This window comes from Petaurus breviceps, unplaced genomic scaffold (assembly GCF_028583685.1).
Source record: "Petaurus breviceps papuanus isolate PSGF00001 unplaced genomic scaffold, PetGlider_PUasm1.0 185, whole genome shotgun sequence".
In the NCBI taxonomy this organism is placed as follows: Eukaryota; Metazoa; Chordata; class Mammalia; order Diprotodontia; family Petauridae; genus Petaurus; species Petaurus breviceps.
This window is the reverse complement of record NW_027185797.1, coordinates 31,787,410-31,793,629: the sequence shown is the minus strand read 5'-3', so window position 1 is coordinate 31,793,629 and position 6,220 is coordinate 31,787,410. Positions and strand designations below refer to the sequence as shown.

The following is a 6,220-nucleotide window of genomic DNA, read 5'->3' as shown; positions in this document are numbered from 1 at the left end:
AATATGAGGAGATATAGGCACACACACACACACACACACACACACCCTAATGGAAAAGAAGCTTCCAGAACTCTGGGCAGTCACATGGTGGTCACTAACCTGGCAGCTGGAAAGGAGAAGATTAGGGGGAGAGACATGATTAGGAAAAAAGAATACCAAGTCCTCCTATTCAGATCAGCTGTACCAGCCTCCCACCTGCTTTCTGATGCCTTAAAGCCCGTACCTAATTTCCCAGTTGTTACTTCTCCTTCAAAGTATAGGATCAGAAACTTAGGGAAAGGGCCTCAAGAGTAATCCAGCCCAAAGCTCCCTCATTTCACAGAAGAAGCAGCCCCAGAGAAGTGAAGCCAGTCACCCAGCAGCAGAAGTAGGCTCTTACTTAATTTAATCTGCATTTGTTATTTACAGAGCCCTTGCTAAAATGCTTGCTGCGTTTAACTGAATTGTTTGAATCGAAATTGCTTTTGGAGAACAGGGGTTTTGATTGCCCGTCGGGATAGGAGGCTGAGAAAGCCGCTGCGCTAGAAACCAGGCTACGGATTCCCATGGCGGTAGTAATGACTGAGGTCAGCCCCTTTCCTGGGGGAGGCTTTGGGAGAAGGCGGTGCGACATCAGAAGGGCAGGCTGGCCCAGAAATGGGGAGCTCGCTCCCGCGGCTTCACACACTTTACCATTTGGTCTCCCGCCAACCCTGATTCAAGCTTCAGAAATAGTGCTGGACCTGGGGGCCTGGCTCGGCCCACTACAGGATGGGCAAGCCTGGGTAAATCATTGGCCCTCTGTCACCAGAAGGGTTTGGGCTGGCTGCTCTCCATGGTCCCTTCGGGTTCCTAATGCTAGGATCGAAGCTCCCCAGAGCCACAGGGATCCTTGGTCAGCCCAGCCCAGCCATGGAGAGCAGCGAGAGGGGTGGCGGCCCGGCGGATCAGCTGTGTCATTGAAGGCCAGGGGCAGCAGGGGGCAGGCGAGAGTTAGTTTCGGCAACTGCTCGGGACTGGGGCCGGCGGGAGCTTTGGAAAGTCAGAACAAAGTCCCAGCGGCCCGGGCGGGGAACTCGGGCCACAGACCGAGGGGCGGGGGCCCTTGGGAGGAGGAGCTGGAGAGGGGCGGGGAGAGAGAGGGGGGTTGGCCCCGCCCGGGCGCCTCTTCAGTCTCTGGGCCAGATGCGCACAGCTGGCTCCGCTGGGCACCCTGGCGCGCCTGGGCGCACGGCCACCACGTCTCCAAGGCACCGGCCGCTTTTCAGGGGCAGGCCCTGGGTGGGCGGGGGGGTGGGGAGCCAGGGGGCTCCCTGCCCCCCTTACCCGCGCGGGGTCTCACTGGTGAGTAAATGGGCTCAGCCCTCCTGCCATTCCTGCACTCCTAGTGAAGCGCTCCCCCTCCAGCGACTTTAAGTAGGCTACAGCTCCCCAGAGAAGCTAGGGGGACACGGGGGCGGGGTACAGAGTTGGGGGGGAAGGTGACCCGCTGCACGGCCCTGCCTGCACCAGGCCTTAGGAGCCTAACCTAGGAGGAGCTTATGCACGTGGGGCTGGGGAACGGCAACTCCTCGGCCCCGTTTCCCCAAAGAGGAAGGCCACGTGCTGTTCTGAAGCCCTCTCCGAATCCTTCCCCAAAAAGGGAGGCCACGTGGTATCTTGTCACTGATCCCCTTTACCAAGTAAGGAGGCCACGTGGGGCACGGGGTCCCTCACCCCCATTTCCAAAGAGGAGGCCAAATAGTGATCTGAACCCCACAATCGCTTTCTCAAGGAGGGAGGTCACACATGGTGCCCCAACCCCTAACTCCCTTCCCCAGGAGGGAAGCCACATGGTGCTTTGAGCTCCTCTTTCCTACCCTAGACATCATGGTAGTAGAAGCCCCTTTCCCCAGGCCCCACGTGGTGTTCAGGCTCCTGGCTGTCATGTTCCTGCCTAAAAAAACCCAGTATGCTAGAGGGAAACCCTTTCCTCCAAACCCACATGGTGCTTGAACTCAAAAGCCCTCATGTGCCCCTGTGTCCCTCCCCCAAATACCTGGCTGAATCCCAGACGGCCCCAGCACCCTTTTCCGTAGCCTTTTCTCGCCTACCCCAGCTTTATGGTGCCTTCTCAACCCAGCCCAGTGGCTCCTCATACCCCTTGGAGGAAAGAGGGCATTGTATCCTGGCCTTCCGGAGTCTAAACCACAACCAAACCTGCCTGATTCCCATTTCCAGATGGACCTAAATATCACTATATTATGTCTTCTCTGCCCCCTACCGCCATTTTAAAGGTGGCTCAGTTACCCCTTTTCTTAGTTTTTGTCTGTTCTCTGCAAGCAGCTACAAGCCAGAGGCAAAGCGCAGGGACCTAGGATCTCTCCTGGAAAAGTCAGTCTTCGGCAGGACAGCTGATCTCTGACAACAGCTGCACTGCCCTCCAAGGACATGGAAGCTAGAACTGGCCTTGTGACTCTCTGGGTAGTTAGCTCCCAGAAGCACCTCCCACCCCTGCAGCTCAATCTTAGCCAGGATGGCCTGTGGCTGGAGCATGGTGAAGTTCAGTGGCTTTCTTCTCTAAACCTCAGTTTCCTTATCTGTTACATCTGAGGATTGTGCTTAGGTGATCTCTGAGATCACTTTCAGCTCTAAATGCTCTGATCTTGGCAAGGGATGGACAGGGTGAATGGATCATGAAATGGGAGGATGAACTCTACATGGATAGTCAGGAGCCCTACCCTCCCACAACTGAACCACTCTGGGTACTTCCTGGCTGGTCTTGGCTTCTGCACTACATTAAGATGCCCCTCAGGAGCCTTAGAAGCACCCCAAAACTCAGGCTGGAGAAGAGAGTTTTAGGCTGAGACTTGGCACTACCCAGTGCCTTGATTCCTTCATCTGTAAAACGAAGGAGTGGGAGGAAATGCCCTCAGAGACCACTCCTGGTCCTAAATTCTATGATTCTGAAATCCATTTTGCCAAATCTCAAGCCATTTTCCTGTGTGTCAAGTCCAGCCTTGAATAATAGAGATAATTACAGCCCCACTTTGGGGCTGGAAGAGTAAAAGACCAGTTGATTGGAGCAGCATTCAGCTTGAGAAGAAAGGGTCCTTACAAACAAGAGGCAGCTGATTTCTCCTACACAGTCACTTACAGTCTGTTTGCTATTGTGTAGTTTGGTTAAATGGGGGTCTGGGAGTGAATGCCCCCTGCTAGAGCCCTTAAGCACAAACTCTTTAAGCAGAGAGGAAGAGAAAGAGAGAGGTGTGTGTTAGGAACTCCAGCAAAGGGAAATCATGAAGCAGTCATTTTCTGTCAGCATGGTGGCTGGTCCTGCTGGGATTCTGGACAGAGTGGGCTTGAGGGAAGTTGTGCCCTGGAAACTGACTGCTGGCCAAGGCTCGAAATGGGCCATTGCAACACACTTGGACTTCCCCTGGACGTGGATTGTGCCCCTGTATGTGCCCTTGGACCACAGCATACTGCCCACGAGGGCCCTTTTGAGATGCTGTAGACCAAAGGCTCTTAACCTGGGCTCTACAGGCCGGATGGATTTTAAGGGATCCATGAACTTGGATGGAGAAAAAAAATTACAGCTTTATTTTTACTATTCACTACCTGAATCGAGCATTTCCTTCCTTTATGAACTTTAAAAAAGAAAACATTTTGAGGAGTCCCTGATCTTTTTTTTTTTTTTTTTAAGCAATTGGGGTTAAGTAACTTGCTCAAGGTTACATGGCCAGGTGTTTCTGGGTGGGTGCTAAGTGTCTAAGCCCAGATTCGATCCCCAGGTCATCCTGACACTGGGGCCGGTGCTCTTACTCGCTGTGCTACCTGGCCACCCCAGGAGTCCCTAATCTTCACCAGAATGCCCAGAGGTACCTAATATCCAAAAGGGTCTAAAAAGGCCTGCTTTAGCCCAATTCCTTCATTTTATAGAAATGACCTTGAGAAAGTTGATTTGAGTATTGGATGTACCCATGGGATGTGAGTTCTGGGAGGACAGGGTTAGCCCAGTGTATCTGAAGCAGAGAGAACACAGACTTTGAATTTGGAGTCCTGTTTCTGAGTTTGAAAAAAATGATGAACCAGCCCCCCCACCTCACCCCTCCCCATCCTCCCTCCCTGGCGCTTCCAGGTCACAGCCAAAAGGGAGCCCAGGTCAGTCTGTCCAATCCCAAAAGTAAGCCCTTTGACTAGATCATTTTCTTTTTTTTTTTTTTTTAAGCAATCGGGGTTAAGTAACTTGCTCAAGGTTACACGGCCAGTTATTTCTGAGTGTGGTGCTGAGTATCTGAGCCCAGATTTGATCCAGGTCATCCCGACACTGGAGCCGGTGCTTTTACTCGCTGAGCCACCTGGCCACCCCTAGATCATTTTCTTATGCAGTGGTAGAGTGTGTAGCCTCTGGGGGCTTGTGGTTCAGTCCTATTTGTGAAGGGAAAGCCAGAGGAAAGCCAGTCTGTGCCATGGGGAGGCAGGCCCCCAGCTAGCTAGATGGACATACTAAGAACTTCACAGGAGAATCAGTATTTCAGAATTTCTAGGTCTTCTTGGTAAGGGCGAGAGTCAGCCTTCTGTGCTAAGGATACAAAGGCCAGAGTAGAAGAGCCTCTGCCCTGAAGGGTCACCCCTTCTACTGGGGACTGATAAGAAAATGGCAAGCCCTTTTCCTGAGGGTGGAGATGAGAGGCTGAGGGTTGGAATTCTGCTCAGCAGCTCCTGACCTCCATGACCCTGGGTGAGGAAGGCTGCTTCTGAGCCTGACTTTCTCCTCTGACTAAACCCCTTCTATCAGAAGCTCCTTCAGGGCAGGGGCTTCCTCGAGTTTCTTTACTGAACACTCAGCGTTAGACAGGCACTGGGCTAAATGCTGGAGATACACATACAAGGGGCTTATCTTATTTCTTAAAATTCATTTTTATTCTGAACTTAACAGACACCTGATAAAATGGGCAGTTTTGTCTGCAATAGAACAGAAAAAGAGGACTGGCCATGAAACTACAGCTCTGTTATGTACAGCAGAATTCTCTTTTAAATGCATCAGAAGTTTGGCCTGTAGCTTTCAAAGGTGAAGGAACTCCGGGTCTCATGGGGGAGATGTCCCTCCACAGGGGTGGTAGCCAGGCACAGAGAGGGATGTTTTGGTTTGAGAAATCCAGTGCTGGGGGCTGAAGTCCCCAGGGCACTTGGGAGACAAATCCTTTACAGGAGTGATGATCTGGCTTTATGTGCTTAGTAGGGGGAGCATAGCAGGATTTCTAGTGGAGAGCAGAGGAGGGGGACTGGGGTGGTCTGGATGTGCTAAGCTCTTTACCCATCAGAAGCCCAGGCTGAGTACTGGGTCAGAGGCCCTTGTCAGGGAGTCTGTATTAGTGTCTAGGCTGCCTCTGTTAAGACCACATGCAAACAGCAGGTCTTCCCAGTATTGGCAAACCAGGAAACACTAGACTAATTTTGGGCATTGAATGTCTCCCACCTGACTTCCTGCACTGACACCTGAACAAAGGCATAATGTTGTTCATTTTCTTCTTTTTGTCCCAGGGGCCGTGAGGAAGACAAGGCAGGTGATTTTCCACCCATTTCAGGTATGGCTCAGCAGGGTGTCATTTAACCTGGGCTATAAGGGGGATAGAAGAATACTTGGCCGAGGATGAAAGCCACAGTCTGATTGGGCATAGTTCGCATGCTCTGATGGTTAAAGGATTTACCTGAGGCCAAAGAAACATTCTTCTAGAATGGGAAAATGAGAAGATCTGCTGGATGGTGAGGACACCTGGAACTAAACAGCAGGAGGCCTTGTTTGAAAAGGCACAGTCTGGGTTGGGTGGCATCTCCCATCCTCAGCAGACATGCAGAGACCAGGAGCTTCCCAGGGGAAGGCCCTGGCACGTTAGTGGCAATGTCTGATGGGTGGGGGGTTTTAACCTTTGCAGAAATGGAGGCCATTTTCCTGACTTCATAAGCAGAGTGTTAGGAGAATGACTCCCTTTTCCTGAAGACTGATTATTGTCATCAGTTACTGGGCTGTGGCTGCAGTGACTGCACTTTCTCAGGGATTGGTGACATTTGTAGAACTTGTACCTCTTCAGTCAGTGAACCTCAGGCCTCTCTGGTCACCCTTGTTTTATGCTTTATATTCTAAAAAATCTTGTACATTATGAGACATGCGTCCCATGCTAAGAGTGGGTGAACATGCTTCCTTTTCCTGGTGATGACTTCTTTCCTGGGGTCTAAGTCCTTGGAAAGCACCATATGC

General features: G+C 51.6%; 1 non-coding gene across 1 annotated transcript; it reads left to right on the top strand.

Annotated features, from left to right (window-relative positions):
* The first annotated feature begins 5,605 nt into the window (after positions 1-5,605).
* Positions 5,606-5,681, top strand: LOC138162002 (small nucleolar RNA SNORD93). Its single transcript, XR_011168512.1, has one exon. It is a non-coding gene; the product is annotated as a small nucleolar RNA SNORD93 (small nucleolar RNA).
* The last annotated feature ends 539 nt before the right edge of the window (positions 5,682-6,220 follow it).